The following is a 21,504-nucleotide window of genomic DNA, read 5'->3' on the forward strand; positions in this document are numbered from 1 at the left end:
ATAAGCTGAACATCTAAAACTCAACAAAAAACACCTACACTGCACCCCAACATATCTGAGCATGGGATCTATGCATAAGAGCTACTACAGGTCAGAACCCTGGGTGTAAGGAAGTGGACTGGGAGAAATAAGGAAGCTGCCTCTCATGGCACTGGAGCTCCCTGTAGGAAGATGGGAAGAGGAGAAGGTGTAGTGAGTTACCTGAACAGCCCTACCTGGGAGAGTTGTGAGCTCCACACAGCCTAGGGAAGTGCCCATTCATCAGAGCTGAGAGCAGATAAGCAAGACGGCAAAGAAACAACAGTTGATTTTTACTGGCCACAGTTGCTAAACTGAGGCTGAGCTGCAGCCCCAACCCAGAAGGCACATACCCTCATAGCCTCTGAGTCCGAACACTGTGGAACCCCAGGAGAATATGAGCAAATGCTACCAAAACTGTCGCTATCACTGCCAGGAACTGAGACTGAGAGTAGTGAGTGTGATTAAACATCTATAAGGGGGGGGGGAGGCATTTTTAAGGCTTTTTATAAAGAAGGGATCTAAGAGGCTTAGATGCTACCTACTAGAAACCAAAAGAAAAGCACCTTCCAAGCAATAGCCTAAAGAGAGACCTTTATATAATAAATCTTTTCTTCTGAGAACAAAAGCAGAATACATTTCCAGTTAATGTCTAGGCAGAGAAATAGTCCATTAAACACCATGAACAAACAAGATGACAAGACATTGTAGAAAGAAAGAGAAAAATCTCCAGAAAATAAGATTACAGACATGGAAATGTGCAACTTAAATAACAAAGAATTCAGGATGGTGCTTCTAAAAAACTCAATGAGATTCGAAGTGAGTCATATCATCGATTTCAGGTATTGATACAACAACTAGATGAGCAGAATGAGTTCTTTATAAAGGAGATTGAAACTCTCAGAAAGAACAGAATAGATCTTCTGGAGATAAACACACACACACACACACACACACACACACACACACACACACACTGAAAGAGTTGAAAAATGAAATAGCAAGCTTGGGAAATAGAGTCGACCAAGGGGAGGAAAGGATCAGTGATATCGAAAACAGAAATCTAGAAATAAATCAGAAGGAAGAAGGAGAAATAATGAAAAATAATGACAGAGATAATCAAGAATTAGCTGATACCATCAAGAAAGGAAACCTAGGAATAATGGGAATTCTTGAAGGTGAGGAAAAGGGACTAAAGCATTTTCGGGCAAGTAGTTGAGAATTCCCCAAATCTAAGGAATGAGTTGGAGCTTGGAGTTCAAAAAGTCAACAGAAAATCCAATTATCTCAACCCAAAAAGGCCTTTACCAGAAACATTGTATTAAAATGATCAAAAATCAACAACAAAGACAGAATTCTCAAGGCAGACAAGGAGAAGAGCGTAACTTATAAAGGAAAATGCATTAGATTATTTTCAGACAACTAAGCACCAACTTTACAAATGAAAAAGGAGTGGAATAAAATATTCAGACTATTAAGTGAAAGACACTACCAGCTAAAATAATGTATCCAGCTAAGCTCTCCTATAGACATGAAGGAGAAATTAAGACCTTTCCAAACATACAAAAATTGAGAGAATTCTCCACTACAAGGCCTGCACTACAGGAAATACTGAAAGGGGTCAGTTCACCTAAATCAAAATGATGAAAAACAAACAAACAAACAAAAAAAACAAAATTAGGAGTAAAGTGACCATCAGGCAAATAGAAGCAGAGGAGTATTACTAAGAACAGAGCATTATAAGCTTAAACAATAAGAAGAGAATTGCTATAGCAACATAGTAACGAATGTTTAGCATACATAGAAACAAATTGAGATGATTAGCTAAAGAAGCTGTGGTACATATACACAGTGGAATATTACTCAGCCATAAGAATAGATAAAATACTGTCATTTATGACGATATGGATGGACCTCAAGATAATCATTCTAAGTGAACTAAGCCAAACAGAAAAAGTTGAAAATCATATGATATCACTTATATGTGAGATATAAACTTAAAAGCAACAAATGAGTAGGACAAACAAACAGAGACTCATGGACATGGACTATAGACTAGCAGTTATCAGATGGTATAAGTTGGGGAGGGGAGGTAGTTGAGACGAAGGGGGTCAAATATGTGGTGACAGAAAGAAATCTAATTATGGGCGGTGAACACACAGTGTAAATATATATATATGCCTTACTGTTAAAAGTGTACAGCTGAAACTGACTGGATTTCATTAACCAATGTCTCCACAATAAAATTAATTAATTAATTAAAAAATTAAGATAAAATAAAATGTCCTTTAAAAAAATGAAATCATCAAGGAATCACCTTTAGTGGGTTTGTACATTTTTTCCCAAAATGGTAAGGAGTATATAGTCCCTGTTCTATAGATTACAAAGCCTAGGTCACCCAAAAGTGTGACCACTACCTCTGGGTGTCTGCTGATGACTTGAAATGAGGCTCATCTGAGGTGAGATGATTTGTCTGTGTAAGATCACATAAACTCTGAGAATTAGAGTGAAAATAGAATGTAGAATATTTCATTAATAATTTTTATATTATTTATGTGGTGACATGATAATATTCCTTTATTTGGGGAGTTTAAATAAATGATTACAATTAATTTTGCCATTTCTTTTTACTTTTTTAATGTGGTTACTGGAGAACTGAAAATTTCATATGTGGTTTGCATTATATTTTTGGTAGATGGTGCTAGACTAGTAAAAGAAGGGTTATGTGACACATCAAAATAATTAGTTAGCATAAAAATAAAAACAATATTGAAAACAATATTAGTGACACCTAACATTTACTGTGATTTTACTACACACCAGAACTATGCTGAATATTTTACATAAATTGTCTCAGAACTAGTTTCAGAACAATTCCACAAGGCTGGTAGCCTATGCATTTTTTAAATGGCATTACTTTGACCTTAGCCAAGTGATACAGCCAATGTGTGACAGAACTGGCCCTCCTATTCAGGTTTGCCAGATCCTGCAACACTTACTCTCTCCCTTGACACCCTCCTAATCTGCACCTGCCAAATAAGAATTAGGAAGTAACTTGTCCATCATCATTCTTTTAATACATAAACTCTCAACCGTTGAACTTAGAGATAATTTTCTCTTGTTCTAAATCAATCCCTGGCCATGAGAAGAAAAAAGACTGGGTATCACATCACCAACTGTTAAGAATATAACTTGATATGTGTCTCGAAGGCTGAAGAGAGATACAGGAGTGCCCCAGGGCCAGGCAGGCCCACACTTAGCCTGCTGGTGGCTTGACCATTTGGATTTTATTTGCATTCTCTTTGTCCTAGATAGAAACAGACCTTTTCAAATGGGCGTAGCTTTCCAAATCCACTCAAAATGTCACAAAATTAAATGAATACTTTCTTAGACACCATGGGGAGTAGAAACCCAATAGCAAAACACTAATGGTTTCCTTTGCAGGAAGCCCCTTTGAGGATAAAAGAATTCATCTCAGAATCAGACCCCTTCCTGGCTGGAGCATCCGTTTGTCAGATGACGAGCTGTGGGGAGTCAATTGCATCCTCACCCACACCCCATCTGTGATCCTGGAGAACAACAGAGGAGCTGACCAGAGGGAAGCAAATCCTGATCCCGTGATTTCAATTACAGGGAGTTGAAAAATTATTTGATATCTGAGCTTGCTAAAGGCACCCATTTCTTCTGCTCCAAAGATCTCTCTGGTTAAACTGAACAAAAGAGTTTTGATGCATATTGAGGAGAAGGGGTAATAAAGAGAAAGCAAGCACAGCAGGCAGAGAATTGATGACAATGCAGACAAAAGAAAGAACTTCTTAAGATTCTTTCTAAGAAATGGAATTCACACCGCACTGACATCTCTCACCATCTCCTTGGTCTCTCTCTCTCTCTCTCTCTCTCTCTCTCTCTCTCTCTCTCTGTCTCTCCACGAATCAAATTTAGGTTTGAATCCGTGTTGATAGCACAGATTTGGTTGTTATTCTCAAAGATAATACCGCTTCGGTCTCCTCTATGTCTGGGCAGTGTAAGAGCAAATGTGGCAGCCCTGGCTAGGACCCAGCTAAGCCCCTAGCAGGTAGTCACCTTCTTTACTTTTTTCTGGGAATAAATAAAACTCTGGCATGGCTTTTAGTAACTTGCTCTCTTTTACCCTGAATGAAAAGACAAGGTATCTACTCATTGTGGCCCTTGCTGAGACAGACTCCTCACCAGAGAGGCAATGTGTTATACGGACTATTGGGTCCATAGATCTGCATGCAAACCTGCCTTGACTTCTCGATGAGGGTGTGCAAGTAATGTAAACTCTTTGAGTGGCAATTGACTCATCTGACACATGGAGGAAAGCAACATTTACCTAATAGGGCTGTATGAGGCTAAAATACACATAAATTACTTGGTTTACAGTAGATTCTTAGTACTTCGTATTTCTAGAAATCAGCTCTCTTTCATATAAAGAATCATCATAAATTGGGCTTTTTGAAGTTGAAATCCCTTGTTCTATACAAGCTAAAATTATAGTATCCAATAACAATGAAATAAATTTGTATCCATATCCCGTTGATGGTTCTGTACTGTCAGCATTTGTTCTAACTGCATCTTCAAGATCTATGCATATTCAATAAAAATGTTATATTACTGTTTAGTGATCAAGAAGAATAACCTTTGGTTATATGGAGGCTGAGAAAAATCATCTCATTTTCACATTTCTGCTGACTCTAATAGTTACCACAAACATATTTGCAGTGTTAAGCTGTGTAACTTTAATAATAAACATTAGGTGACTGGAAATGATAATACTTTAATATAGGAACACATGAGGGTAACTTAGTCATATGAAAATTCTACCATGTTTGTTCTAAGAATTAAGCAACACTAATTTTAGAGTCACCTAGAGTCACTTATTATAAAATTGGTATCTTCAAATATAGACCCAAAGGGAAAGAATGGGAAATGAAATTTCAAGTGAATGACTTTCAGAGAGAAGCCAGGGAGCAGCAGTACTAATATCAGATGAAATAGACTTCAAAATCAAAAAGGTAAAGGAAGATACTGATAAAGGGAATCATGTACTAAGAAGACATAACACTTATTAATATCTGTGCTCCCAATCAGGGAACCCTGAAATATATAAAGCAATTACTAACAGATCTAAAGGGAGAAACAGACCAAAACACTATCATAGTAGGGGACCTAAATACTCCACTATCGAATATGGACAGATCATCCAAACAGAAAATCAATAAGGAAATAACATCCTTAAATGACACATTAGACCACCTAGACATAATTGACATATACAGAGCCTTCCATCCCAAAACAGCTGCTTATACATTCTTCTCTAGTGTACATTGAACATTCTCAAGAATTGACCACATACTGGGACACAGAGATAGCCTCAACAAATGTGAGAGGGTTGAAATCATGCCAACCATATTCTCTGATCATAATGCTTTGAAACTAGAGATCAACTATAAAAAGAAATCAGGAAGAACCACAAATGCATAGAGATTAAACAACATGCTACTGAAGAATAACTCTATCAGAAATTAAATTAAAACAGAGATCAAGATATAGACAGAAATGAATGATAATGATAGTACAACATATCAAAACTTTTGAGACATAGCAAAAGTGGTCATAAGAGGAAAGTTCATATCAATACAGGCCTATCTCCAAAAATAAGAAATAGCCCAAATAAATAGTCTAACACTTTATCTTAAAAAACTAGAAAAGGAAGACCAAATGAGGCCTAAAGTCAACAGGAAGAAAGAAATAATCAAAATTAGAGAAGAAACACATGAAATTAAAAATAAACAAAAAAAAGTAGAAAAATAAATACAGCAAAGAGCTGGTTCTTTGAGAAAGTTAATAAAATTGACAAACCCGTGGCTAGACTCACTACAGAAAAAAGAAATGGTTCAACATAAGCAAATTGATTAACGTGATACAGCACATAAAGAAATTAAAAAATAAAAACCATATGATCACATCAATAGATGCAGAAAAGCCTTTGACAACATACAGCATTGATATATGATCAAAACACTTCACAAAATCGGTATAGAAGAAAAGTTCCTTAACATAATAAAGGTCTTCTATGACAAACCCTCTGCCAACATTATACTTATTGGTGAAAAACTAAAAATCTTCCCTCTAAGATCAGGAACAAGGCAAAGCTGTCAAATATCACCACTGTTGTTCAATATAACATTGGAGGTCGTTGCAAGTTCAATCAGGCAAGAGAAAGATATCCAAATAGGAAACAAAGAAGTCAAACTGTCACTATTAGCAGAGAACATAATTCTCTTTAAAGAAAACCCTAAAGACTCCACAAGAACACTACTAGAAACAATAAGCAAATACAGTAAAGTCTCTAGATATAAAATCAACATTCGAAATTCCATAGTGTTCCTATACTCTAATAATGAAGTGCTAGAAAAAGAAGTGAAAAAAATAATTCCTTTTGCAATTGCTACAAAAAGAATAAAATACCTAGAAATAAACCCAACGAAAAAAATGAAGGACCTACATAATAAAAACTATAAGATCTTAGTAAAAGAAGTTGAAGAAGATACAAAGAAATGGAAAATATTCCATGTTCTTGGATTGGAAAAATGACCTTATAACTAAAGCATTATACAGATTTAATGCAATCCCCATCAAAATCACATTGGCATTTAAAAAAAAGAAAATAGAACACAAAATCATCAGACTTTTATGGAAGTACAAAAGAATTGCCAAAGGCATCCTGATAAAAAGAATGAGGCTGGAGGCATCACGCTCCCTGACTTCAAACTATACTATAAAGCAACAGTACTCAAACAGCATGGTATTGGCAGCAACACAGACACACGGATCAGTGCAACATAATCAAGAGTCCAGAAGTAAACCCATATTTATACGGGCAAATAATTTTCAACAAAAAAGCGAAAAACATGTAGTGGAGAAAGGAAAGCCTATTCAATAAATGGTGCTGGAAACATTGGAAGGCCACCTGCAAAAGAATGAAATTACACTGTTGTCTATCACCACATACCAAAATTAACTCAAAATGGATTAAGGACCTGAATAGAAGACCTGAAACAATAAAATGCATAGAAGAAAACATAGGAACTAAGCTCAAGGGTCTTGGACTTAAAGAGGATTTTATGAATTTGACCTCAAAGGCAAGGGAAATAAAAGCAAAAATAAATGAGTGGCACTACATCAAACTAAAAAGCTTCTCTGCAAAAGGAATCATCAACAAGGTAAAGAAAGAAAAATCCAAATGGGAAAATATATTTGTAAGCAATGCTTTCAATAAGGGCCTAATATCCAAAATATATGTAAAAAACTCACATGGCTCAATAACAACAAAAACCCAAACGATCCAGTCAAAAATTGGACAGAGGACCTGAATAGACACTTCTCCATAGAGGACATACAAATGGCCAACAAATATATGAAAAGATGCTCAACATTGTTAGCTATTAGGGAAATGCGAATCAAAACCAAAGTGAGATACCATCTCACACCTGTTAGAATAGCTATAATCAACATGACAAGTAATACAAATGTTGGAGAGGATGCAGATAAAAAGGAACCCTCATACACTGCTGGTAGGACTGCAAATTGGTCCAGCCACTATGGAAAAGAGTATGGAGGTTCCTTGAAAAACTAAGAATTGATCTGCCATATGATCCAGCAATCTCTCTATTGAGTATTTACCCCCCAAAGTCTTAAAAACTTGTATCCAAAAATATATTTGCATACCAATATTTCTAGCAGTATTATTCACAGTGATCAGGACATGGAAACAACCGAGATGTCCTACAATAGATGATTGGCTAAAGAAGCTGTGGTACATATACGCATTGAAATACTACTAGAGGAGATGAAATATTGCCATTTGCTACAACACAGATGGAGCTCAAGATAATCATGCTAAGTGAAATAAGCCAGACAGAAAAAGTGGAAAATAACATGATATCACTTATATGTGGGATATAAACCTAAAATCAACCAATGAACAGGACAAATAGAGACTCAGGGATATGAACAATGAACTAGTGGTTACCAACGAGCATGGGGTGGGGGAGGAGGAGAGAGGTAGCCGGAGTAAAGGGGTTCAAATATAGTGAGATAGAGGTAGGGTGAAGTGGGTAAAAGGGATCAAATATATGGTAGTGGAAGGAAACTGGACTTTAGGTGGTAATCACACAATAGAATATATAGATGTCAAATTATAATGTACACCTGAAAATTATATAATCATATTAACCAATGTTACCCAATAAACTTAATTTAAAAAATTGATGTTTTCATCTAGACTATAAACTTACCAAAGACGAGAACCCTTTCCAACATCTATGTGATTCCTTCAGCATCTGCTGCTTTGTTTGGCAAATGGTGGCTGCCTAATTAACATTTGTTATTTGTCTGATTAATTTAAAAAAAAAAAACAATAACTCTTTGTCTGGAAGCCACAGAGGCTAAAATAAAGGGTGCATGCCTCTCATTTCCTGGAGACCATGCCCCCATGCTGACTTTGAGTGCTTTCTTTGTATGACAGTCCTGCCAAAAAGCCCCCTTGTTCAAAACCAAAGGAGGCACATTGGGAGCTCAGGATTAGAAACCATGCAGTAGCTCTGAACCTGTTGCAAGTACAGACTTATCTCCCTACCAGTGTGTGTGAGCTCTTCAAGTCAAGACTCTGCTGAACAAAAATTAGACTCACATGCAGCATATGTAAGCTGAGCGACAAAGAAACCCAGGTTAGTGGGGGTGGGTCTCAGAGGTTCCTAGGAGCTCCAAGGACATATCAAAACCCAGGAGCTGTGAAAAAGAGGGAAAGAGGCAGATTTTGGATGTTCGGAATATGTGTTTTGTTATAGGGCAAACCTCATGGTGTGTTAAAGAAGCAACTTGGCCTATAATAACAACCTCTGGGTTTCGTGACCTGGGTCACACTGCAAACCCCTCACAGGGCTATGTATATTTGGGGGCAGGTACCTACCTATTCTTTAATACCTAACATACCCAGGTCTCCAGGTCTGAGTGTACCTGAAAGGAGGCCAGTGCTGCCCAGTTATTGAAGCAAAGCTCTCTAGAGACTATAATGGGTGGAGACAGGGAAGAAATGAGAGCACAGAGAACTTACAAAGGCTGTCAGGGCTCCTTCTTTCCCGTTCCTTCATATCCATCAGTGCACAGTAACCTGATTTCCAACTGTCAAAATCTGCTTGTCCATGACTAAGTGCTTCTTCTGGCTGCCAGATACCACTTTGCCCACCCCAGAAGTAAGGTGGGAGTGTCAGAAGGTTAACCCCGCCCTTGCTCAGCAGCACTTCATAACTAAGAGGAGGTGATGTAGAAATGTCTCATCTCTCATCCTCCAGTGTTTTAACTGAATCGCATGATTTGGCCTGCAGAATTCCCCACTGGGATTAAGTACCACATTTCCTAGGGTCACCTCCCAAATAAGTTATTTTCACTCATATCCTTGATTCAGGTTTTGCTTCTGTCGCTCAGTGCAGAGTATAACTTTACAATTGACAAGTGCCACGTGGCCACGCGGAAGGTAGTAAGGAACAGGTAAAGATCTTGGTTGTCTATCACATTAGAATGCTCAGAGCCAGCCAGTCATGGATAATACAAACAAGAAGGTCCCACCCTTCCTTCCCTGTTCCATGGACCACAGGCATGGAAGCAGACCCCACTGTCTATGAAAGATGCCAGGCCATGGAAATCCTCCAAAAGTTATCACAATCTCACAGTCATTTTTACACTGTTTCTACTTCCTTCCCAAGTGACAGAATCCCACGGACCTGTCTCCCTGACAGGGATGCACAGACGAAAACATAATCAGCAGAACAGCCATAAAGAACACCCTATCTTTCTTGTGCTGACTTCAGCTTGGCATGGAGGATGGTGATATGCCAGGAGACAAATTCAGTCAAGTAGCTAGAAAAGGGAAATGCAATCCCAGCCTGGCTGTATAGAGGGACAAAGTCTAGCATGGAGCAGCAGGCATATAGACTTGGGTGACAGAGTGTCTGGGCAGCTTTCTGGTTTTCAAGAAACTATCAATAACCTGGCGATGAGAGATCCTTAGTGGTGTGGGGATAGTAGAGGCCTCCAGAGTTAGTGGCCAGGAGCCAAACTTTGTCCAGAAATAACTCCAGACTTTAGAGGTGATATAAAGTGGTATAAATTCCCTAGGGGATATTTTTTATGTCCAATTTTAACATTTTATCTCATATGATTTTTCAATAGGCCCAGTTGTTCACTTCCCTCTAAGTAAAAATTAACTACTTTTCAAACTCTCTCTTCCGCTTGGCCTCTCTGGTCAGCCTTTTTCAGTCAACATTTTTTGGGGGGGCAGAGGGGAGTGAAAGAGTTAAAGCTCTTCTAGCTTCTCAAGTTCATCAATATATTTTTTATTGTACTTGATGTTTGCATATTTATGGGACTCCTCATTATAAAACATACATAATTCTAATTCCAAAATGTATTCCAATCAACTAATCTATTTATAAAGTCACAAATTAAATAATTCCTCTAAATATTGTGATATATTAATCCCTCAAGTGAATGGCTGCTACCTGATTCTGTTGCCTGACTTTGCAAGACAGCTAGTTAATCAGTGAAACCTAGAGAAGGGTCTCCGTTTGGCACATTTTATTTCTGATACAAGTCATTTCTTCCCAATAACAATTCTATTTTGTCATTTTGCTTGTGCAGAATTAGAACCTTTCATACCCACTGGGGGAAATATACATAGAAATGAAGTTTCTTATATTATAAAGAAGTTATTAATATAGACCAGCAACTGGAATAAAGACTTTTCTAGACCAGTTGGCAAGCCCTGTAGCAATGGAGGAGGGAAGGGTAGACAAGGCAGGGAGTGTACCAAGTGGCGCTCAGGTATGGATTAGTCTCCAGATCACACAGAGGAGAGTTTCAAAGAGTAGGCCAGATGGCTGATGTTCCCTGGAGATCTTTTATCATTTATTCTATCCCATCAGCTCTTATAACCAATGACTACCCTTTTTTGAACTTATGATACTAGGTATCCATCTATATTCTGGTGAGTTGTATCTATTCAAAATTATACTGACAAACCTTGATTCATTTCTTTAAATCTATCGGAAAGACAAGTTCTATATTATCTCTATATTAAGTCCTTGGTTGATTGTGACTTCCACAGATGTGTGACAGGTCAGTGCCCATGACTGAGAGATGTGTCAGAAGCCCCTTCATCATCATTCATTTCATTATTTTAGAACACGAATCAAGAGTGTGGAAGGCTATACCTGATTTCTCTTTCTATTTCTCAAAATGAACTCAGGGTATATTTTTCAGAGAATGTTGAGTGGATGTGGTTAACCCAGTCTCTTCTGATAGTAATTTTATTCTTAGACTGCTTTTAAGATGAAGGCAGATATATGTGCCATTCCAATAAATTGCATTAAGAACATCTACACACAGACGAGTCAGATAAGCCTGACAACCACTGAGGTTTGGGGTATTATTTTTCTTTTGCTCATATAATTCTGGAATAGGCATGGTGATATTCCCACGTACATGAGAAGGAGGCAAATTTATTTCTTATATTATCATTTTAGTGTAAAATATTACAATTGGGTGTACAACTTTTTACAAAGCTTAGGGTAACATTTTGCATTTTTCTTCCATAAACATTTTGAAAGTAATCGCCTTATTTCCAGAAGCTTTGGTAGACCAACTGCCAATTCTACTCCCACGTGCAATTTAAAACCAGTCTTTACTTGGATCCAGGTGACATATAATTCTACTTTTTATGCAAAGTGCATGAATTAAAATATGTTTTCTTGTGTCCACATCTGTAGGTAGTCTTGCAAACACTATGATAACAACACAATTATTCATTTTGTACCTCCAATCCTCCACTGTAAAATTCCTTAAAAATTTCTGGCGACCCTCCCCTTCTCTGTGAAAGATGTAGAGGTTATTGTATAAACTTGGATTAATATCCATTTATTACTATATATAAAGAGTGACTCCAATAATCATGGCCTTTCTAGAGTCTCCAGAGTTTCAAATAAGATAACAAAACAAAACAAATCTCCAAAGAAATTGTAGCAACTTTAAAATAAGTTTTACTAGAAAAATTAGTGAAAGCTATCTCCTAATAGTGAACATTACCCAAGAAACTCGAATGCTATAAACCTAATTTTAATATGCATTTAGAAATAAGCTGATGAAGAGGTAGGCAGAAAGTGACATTATCACTCTTTGAAAACCATGAAATGTTACTGGGATGATCAACATTAGGAAAATGGGATTGAAATATTTAAGTCATGATTCTATGGTATGGGAAACTAGAATTTAAATAGAAATATTTAATACTTGGGAATGGAATATTACTACAAAAAGCAATTATAAATAATCCAGATATTAAAGAAAATATTCTAAAAAATAAAATAAAATTGTAATAACAACATCAGGAAATCTCCCATGAGCTCAGATTTTTAGATAATATGTTGTAAAGATGGACTGATATCATAGACAATATTTAAACATCTATCAAAAGTTCTTTGAGGTCTTTGACTGGAATGTTATTATTTTGCAAATAAATACTTTTATAACTATAGTCGCCAATTGAAACAATGCCCAGTATTTCAAATACTCTCTTAAATGATAATCCTGACCGCATTTCTTTGTCTTAAGACTTCCCCCAAAACATCTACTGACTCCTAACTCAACTCACACTGGATAAAAACTCAGCTTATATCAAATGACAACTTGGAAAACTGGATGACCTGTTGGCAACCCAAGCTAATGTTAGAAGTTTCGATTTTAAATAATAGAGAAATGGAAAATGATTTTATAATGATTTATAATGGGACCAAAAATTTTCACAATGCAGGGTAGCATCATGCCTCTGTGGAAGACACATACACTCATGGATAGATCCATATATTTTACCTGTTATGAAGGGTTTCACCAGGATTCTTTGGCTTATTCAATTACCCAAGATTTCTAAAGAGTAACTTTAACTCATTATATCTTAGCAATATCTTAGCAAACATTCACCTGTGGGCACATGCACGCAAACAAAACTTTTTTAAATTATATATAAAATAGATATTTAGCCCAAATTCTTCTCTATTTTCCTACTTTGACAGTCGGAGTTTGATCCTAGGTAAGATGTAAGGACTCTTTTTGCCTGAACTTAAAGTAGTGGGACAAAATAGTCGAGATATGGGAACACACACACACACACACACACACACACACACAAATAAGTCAGGCACAGAAAGGCAAATATTGTGTGACCTCACTTATATGTGAAATCTAAAATAGTCAAACTCATAGAAGTGAAAAGTAGAATGGTGGTTATCAGTGATTGAGGGAAGGGATAAATGGGGAGGTGATGGTCAAAGAGCACAGTTTTATGCAAGATAAATAACTTCTGGAGATCAATAGAATAGTGCTTATACCTAATTGTATTGTGTACTTATATTTTCCAAGAGGGTAGATCTCATGTTAAGTGTTCTTACCACACATACACCACATCACATACACACAAAGATTAATAATAATAATAATAATAATAATGATAATATGTGGTCATGTGAGTAAACTTTGAGAGGTGAGGGTATGTCTGTGTGATAGTTTCACAGGCATTTGCTTATCCTCAAACTCATCAAGGTATATACATTAAATATGTACAGCTTTGTACATGTCAACATACCTCAATAAGTGAGTTAAATAAAAGAGTTGGAGTATTCTGCTTAGACATTGTCTCTTTGCCTGCAGTCTGATTGCAGACTTCAAGTTTGATCACTAAAAATTGTGAAAAGAAGAATTCAAGTGAAAATGTTCCCCTGTAACCTAGAACAGAGCTGACCTATATTCTCAGCTTCTATTTTCCCTAAGCCCATTCCAAATGACCTGCTAAAGGTAGATAAGAGAGAGTCAACAGAGATCGGCTTCTGTCTTTTTATTTATGTTTTTTGCAGTTTTTTTTTTCATTTTTAAAAATTTTTTGGAGTAACATTGCTTAATATAATTACATAATTTTCAGGCGTACATTATCATTTGACATCTGTATATTCTATAATGTATTTACCACCTGAAGTCCAGTTTACTTCAGCTACCATATATTTGATCCTTTTTACCCGCTTCACCTTCCCCCTAACCTACTATATTTGACCCCTTTAACCCCAACTACCTCTCCCCTCCTCCCCGACCCTACTAGTAACCACTAGTCTATAGTTTTGTGGTAACCACTAGCCTATTGTCCATGTCCATGAGTCTCTGTTTATTTGTCCTGCTCATTTGTTGCCTTTTAGATTTATATCCCACATATAAATGATATCATGTAATTTTCAACTTTTTCTGTCTAGCTTAGCATGATTTTGCTTAGCACAATTATCTTGAGCTCCATCCATGTTGTAGCAAGTGGAAGGATTTCATCTCTTCTTATGGTTGAGTAATATTCCATTGTATATATGTACCATAGCTTCTTCAGCCAATCATCTATCATAGGACATCTCAGTTGCTTCCATATCCTGGCCACTGTGAATAATGCTGCTAGAAACATTGGCGTGCAAATACCTTTTCGGATATGGGTTTTTAAGACTTTGGGGGGTAAATACTTGGTAGAGACATTGCTGGATCATATGGCACATCAATTCTTAGTTTTTTGAGGAACCTCCATACTCTTTTCCATAGTGGCTGTACCAATTTGCAGTCCTACCAGCAGTGTATGAGGGTTCCTTTTTATCTGCATCCTCTCCAACATTTGTATTACTTGTCATGTTGATTATAGGTATTCTAACAGGTGTGAGATGGTATCTCACTTTGGTTTTGATTCGCATTTCCCTAATAGCTAGCAATGTTTGAGCATCTTTTCATATATTTGTTGGCTATTTGTGTGTCCTCTATGGAGAAGTGTCTATTTAGGTCCTCTGTCCAATTTTTGACTGGATCGTTTGTTTTTGTTGTTGTTGTTGTTGTTGTTGTTGTTGATGATGATTCGTATGAGTTCTTTGTATATTTTGGATATTAGGCCCTTATTGGAAGTGTTTCTTGCAAATATATTTTCCCATTTGGATTTTTCTTTCTTTACCTTGTCGATGATTCCTTTTGCGGAGAAGAAGCTTTTTAGTTTGATGTAGTGCCATTCATTTATTTTTGCTTTTACTTCCCTTGCCTTTGAGGTCAAATTCATAAAATCCTCTTTAAGTGCAAGATCCTTGAGTTTAGTCCTTATGTTTTCTTCTATGTAATTTGTTGTTTCAGGTCTTCTATTCAGGTCCTTAATCCATTTTGAGCTAATTTTCATATGTGATGATAAACAACAGTCTAGTTCATTCTTTTGCAGGTGGCTTTCCAGTTTGACCAGCACCACTTATTGAAGAGGCTTTACTTTCTCCACCGTATGTTTTTGGCTTTTTTTTTTTTTGTCGAAGATTATTTGCCCATATAAATATGGGTTTACTTCTGGACTCTTGATTCTGTTGCACTGATCCGTGTGTCTGTTTTGCTGCCAATACCATGCTGTCTGAGTACTGTCACTTTGTAGTGTAATTTAAAGTTGGGCAGAGTGATGCCTCCATCTCATTTTTTTTTTCCTCAGGATGGCTTTGGCAATTAGTGGTCTTCTGTTCTTCCATATGAATCTGATGATTTTGTGTTCTTTTTCTTTAAGAAATGCTAATGTGATTTTGATGTATAATGCTTTAGATGATATAGTCATTTTAATTATATTAATTCCTCCAATTCAAGAACACAGAATATCTTTCCATTTCTTTGTATCTGCTTCGATTTATTTTAATAGGATCTTGAAGTTTCACTGTAGGTCCTTCACATGTTTCCTCAAATTTATTTCTAAGTATATTTTTCTTTTTATTGCAATTGGAAAAGGAATTATTTTTTCCGCTTCTTCTTTTGACACTTCATTATTAGAGTATAGGAAAGCTATGGATTTTTGAACCTTGATTTTGTATCCAGTGATTTTACTGTATTTGCTTATTGTTTTCAGTAGTGTTCTTGTGAAGCCTTTAGGTTTTTCTATATAGAGAATCATGTCATCTGTTAATAGTGACAGTTTGACTTCGTTTCCTATTTGGATGCCTTTGATATCTTTCTTTTGTCTGACTTCACTCGCTAGGTCCTCCAATGTTATATTGAATAACAGTGGCTATAGTGGACAGACTTGCATTGTTCCTGATCTTAGAGGGAAGAATTTTAGTTTTTCACCAATAAGTATAATGTTGGCTGAGAGTTCGTCATAGGTGGTCTTTATTATGTTAAGGTACTTTCCTTCTATACTGATTTTGTGAAGTGTTTCGATCATAAATGGATTCTGTATCTTGTCAAAGGCTTTTTCTGCATCTATGGATATGATCATATCTTTCTTATTTTTTAATTTGTTTATGTGGTTTATCTCATTAATCGATTTGAGTATGCTGAACCATCCCTGTCCCCCTGGGATGAAGCCTACTTGATTGTGGCGTATAATCTTTTTAATATGTTGCTGTATTTTGGTTGGCTAGTATCTTATTTAGGATTTTTGCATCTGTGTTCATGAGAGATATGGGTCTGTAGTTTTCTTTTATTGTGTTATCTTTACCAGGTTTGGGTATCAAGGTAATATTGGCCTCATAAAATGAGTTCGGAAGTATTGCCTCCTCTTTGATTTTTTGATAGAGTTTGAGGAGAATCAGGATTAAATCTTCTTTGAATGTTTGGTAGAATTCTCTGGTGAAGCCATCTGGTCCTGGACTTTTACTTTTTGTAGGTTTTTGATGATTGTTTCAATTTTCCTACTGTTGATTGGTCTATTTAGATTTTCCAGATCTTCTTGATTCACTCTAAGAAGGTTGTTAAATTTTTCTAAGTACTGGTCCATTTCTTCTAGGTTATTAAAATGGGTATTTTATAATTTTTCATGGTATTCTTGTATCATCCTTTGTATTCCTGCAATGTCAGTCATAATTTCCCTTCTTTCATCCCTGATTTTGTTTATTTGTGTCCTTTTTTATTTCTGGCCAGGGGTTTGTCAATTTTATTAACCTTCTCAAAGAATGAGCTCTTTGTCGCATTTATTTTTTCTCTTTTTGTTTTCAATTTCATTTATTTCTGAAAAAACTCAATGAAATCCAAAACAACTTAAATCAAAAATTTCAGAAATTGAAAAAACAACTAGATGAGCAGAACAAGGAGATCGAAACCCTCAAAAAGAACCAAATAGAACTTTCTGGAGATGAAGAACACACTGCAACCATTGAAAAATGAAACAGCAAGTTTGGGAAATAGAGTCGACCAAATGGGGAAAGGATCAGTGATATTAAGGACAGAAATCTAGAAATATATCAGAAGGAAAAAAGAGAGAAACTGAAGAATGAAAAATAATGAAAGAGAAATTCAAGAACTAGCAGATACCATAAGGAAAGGAAACATAAGAATAGTGGGCATTATCAAAGGTGAGGAAAAGGAAAAGGAATTAGAAAGCATTTTCAGACAAATAGTTAATGAGACTTTCCCAAATCCAAGAAATGAGCTAGAACTTGGAATTCGAAAAGTCAACAGAGCACCCAATTATCTCCACCCAAAAAGGCCTTCACCAAGACACATTGTATTAAAATTATCAAAAATCAACAACAAAGACAATTCTCAAGGCAGCCAGAGAGAGAAAAACGGTAATTCATAAAGATAAATTCATTAGATTGTCTTCAGACTTCTCAGTGCCAGCCTTACAAGCCAGAAAGGAATGGAATCAAATATTTAAGCTAGTAAATGGAAGAAACTACCAGCCTAGAATAATGCATCCAGCTAAGCTCTCTTTTAAATATGAAGGTGAAATTAAAACTTTTCCAAACATAAAAAATTGAGGGAATTCTCCACTGTGAGGCGTGCACTGTAGGAAATACTGAAATTGGTTAGTTAACATAAAACAAAGTAAAAAAAAAAACGTAATTAGGAGTAAAGTGGCTCTCAGACAAAAAGAAGCAGAGGAGTGCAACCTTTGCTAAGAACAGAGCATTATGAGCTTAAATAAAAGAAGAGAATTATTATAACAAGATAGTAATGAATCTTCAGCATACATAGGAACAAATTGAGGTAATAAAGACTGAAAAGGGGAGGACTCAAAGATTCAAATTCATAAATGGGAATGAAGATAAGGTATGTGCCAAAAAATAGATGACTCTATATATAATTTTACATATTCATATTCACCCGGGACTCTGCAGTGTTCCATCTTGGAGGGTATGGGAGGAGTGGCTCTCTGGGTTGGGGGTTGGGGGTTGTGTCTCAACTTTGAGATCTGCCTCCTTTAGAAGTGAGAAGGACCAGCCTTCTCACTACAATAGTTCCATGAGAGAGAAAATGGAGAATCTATTTGAAGAGGGAGCATGATCCAAAAGATCCACTGGAACATGACTTTCAAATGGGACTTTTTATTCCATGTCTGCAAGTTTTCTATAAAAGCTCTCCCCTGGAGAGAAGAGGTAGATATGGAAAAAGTGGGTAAAATGTACAGGGTTTGGGGGAAGGTGAAGTGGTTAAAAGTGATAAAATATATGATAGCTGAAGGAAATTAGGCTCACAATTGAGTATATAGATGTCAAATTATAATGTACACCTGAAAATTATATAATTATATTAACCAATGTTATTCCAATAAACTTTAATAAAAGAAAAGAAACATATATACAGTAATTCAAAAAATAAAATAAAATAAAAGCTGTTCCCTAAATTTTATTTTGTCATCTATAACCAAAAATAACTTAATATAAATCTATTCTTAATTTCTTTGCTAATAATTTTGTAACTATTGCCACTCATTTCAGTTTCTGCATTTCTGCTTACATGTGCAAAATCTATTGGCACAAAATATCACTTAAGTGTATCATTTAAAAGGCAATGCAATTGTTGTTAAACTGTGTTTTGCTAAACCTCAGGAGCACAAGGGGTCCACAACCTTTCTGATGTGAGAAATACAAGAGTACTTTCCCCCTAATTTGGTTCTATTTGCAGTCTCACTATTTTTACTCTAGAAAATCTATTTTCCTGGTATAGCGGCCTCATCGTGACCTAGTAGCCCAGTTTGTCCTTAACCTATGTTAGAGGCCCTCTTTCTTGATAGTGTTGGTCAGAAATGAGAACGAAATTGGGATGGGAATAAACAAAGTCAGAAGTTCCTACTAGAATTTAGAATGTCTAATCAATTAATGGTTTAATCCAAGAGCTTAATAAATAAAGTAGTATTAGTTGAGAATACATTTGGACTGTTCCAGATCTAATGGATATAATGGAACCTTAAAATCGATTTCAAAATACTAGGTTTTCTACTTTACATGAAGTAAAGAAGCCTATTCTGTTGAAAGCAAAGAAACAAAAATAGATGCATTATCCTTTTAGCTGACCAGCAAGAGTTATCAGCAAGGTAATGGCAATATAAGTCTTGCTTCTAAGACCCTTAGTACTCAATTAAGTATGCATGTGTGCTGTCAACTCTACAATAAATGTAATACACAGTGAATTTACTTTCTTTCATCATCAAAATATTCACATCAAAAAATTAGCCTAATGGTAAAAAAGAAAAAACAAAGCTAATATATCAATTTTCTAACTCTATAAAAATGATTTTGATGTGCTACTGAAGTTTTCTATTAAAAAATTCAATAACATACAAATATATGCATAGGTTTCTACATTAAAATGATATACTTAAAGTGTGGTCTAAGAATCAATAGTATCTGTGACACCTGGGAATTTGTTAGCAATGCAAGTTCTCAGTTCCCACCTGAGACTTCCTGAAGCAAAATCTCTGAGTGTGGGACCTAAAAATCTTTGTTTTAGCAAGTTCCCTATGCATCAGTTTGAAATGGAGTATCCTATATGGATGTGAATTAATTTATATGTGAGGAACATAACTCACGGATTCATTACTCGGAATCGTAATTCAATGCATAAAACAGCCTGTGCAATTCCTTACTCTTTGCTACTCCTTCTCTATTTGCCTGCAGTAGAGCATATCACCATGGCTTTGTTTCCCCAGATTTGTTTTAGAAGTTAAATTGAGTGCTGAAATGGAACGGTGTTTTATATTTCTTAGTTAAGAGTGTCCAGCAGAATACATGACACATAGATTCCATGAGTATTCATTGTATGAATTAAAATCTACCTATATAAACAGAAATGGCAGGTCTACTAAATGGTAAAACATTTTGGAAAAGGTGAATCCAGGCCATTTTAATTCCTGGATTTCTTATATTGTCATCGTTTCAGAGGCTATTGTTAGTTCCTAGAATTCTTATAAATTATCATAGTTTCAGAGGCTATTGGACTCTGAATTTAAATATATATATATAATAAAAAAATTTCAAAATGAATCTACATAAATCTCCAGGTTTTTTCCTTCCTGCTACATATGTACTATCCAAAACATCTCAAGGTTTTTTTTCCCCCAGATAAAATCGATTTGTCTAGATTGCTTTAGAATTCAAGTTCGAATTTTAACAATCTTGCCCCGTTGTAGATGCTGTCCTTGGTCCAGATTATCTGGTTCCCGGTCCGATTCTGTGCACTTGTCCTTAGCTGCTGTGTGCTTTGATGCCAACGGCTTACATCTGTGACCATCTGGAGTGAACTATTCTTAAACCACCAGATCTATTCTCTCTGTAGCTGGAAGCGCCTGGGTATTCACAGTCCCAGTGACTGATCGATGAGGAAATGCGAAATTCTTCTATACTCAGAGGTGTGCTCTTTATGGAGTGCATTTCAGGAACTCCCTCTCATTAGTACCCGATGTCTAAGAGGAACACACTCGCATCATCCTTTGCACAGGCACAACGGCCTATGGACCACGCCCAGGGCTATGCCAGCCACTCACATTGTGTGTGTCAGGGTCTTATATCCGTGCATCTTGATCCTGCACCAAGTTGCCCCAGGCCTCAAAGCCCTTGGCGACCAGTACCTGAGAGACAAATTTAGGAGACAGAAGACAGCGTATGCAGCAGTGCTATGGCAATAAGCTAATGAAAACAGACACAATTCAACTGAAACAGCATGTTTTGGAACCGCCCTACCAGAAGAAAAACTTAATGACTTTCATGGTGAACAAATTGGACAGTTGCAAGAGCTGTGCAAGAAACTATTAAACCCAGTAGGTAATTTAGTATTACTGAATATAGGAAACCAAAATTTTAGTCTATACAATAAAGCTTTACAAAGCATTTAAAATTCAGAACCCCTTATTTTAAATTAACTCTCATTGGTTTTTAACATTTATTTCTTCAGCTTTTAGAATGACTGGTGTTAATGAAATATATATATTTTGTATTTGGGGATGTTATGAATGACCTCAAACACATAGATCAAGATCACCAGGGAACACAGCTTTAAATTACTGACTTAAGAGTACTTGCTGGATGTAATTTTATTTTTGGACTAAACAAGGAAGAACAGCTCTAAAATGGACAAACTTGTGGAATTTTGCCAAAACATTAT

At 36.1% G+C, this 21,504-nt stretch overlaps 1 pseudogene; it reads left to right on the plus strand.

Annotated features, from left to right (window-relative positions):
• Nucleotides 1–20,872: 20,872 nt before the first annotated feature.
• Nucleotides 20,873–21,204, plus strand: LOC118610684 (annotated as a pseudogene).
• Nucleotides 21,205–21,504: the final 300 nt, after the last annotated feature.

This window comes from Rousettus aegyptiacus, unplaced genomic scaffold (assembly GCF_014176215.1).
Source record: "Rousettus aegyptiacus isolate mRouAeg1 unplaced genomic scaffold, mRouAeg1.p scaffold_m13_p_13, whole genome shotgun sequence".
Taxonomy (NCBI): Eukaryota; Metazoa; Chordata; class Mammalia; order Chiroptera; family Pteropodidae; genus Rousettus; species Rousettus aegyptiacus.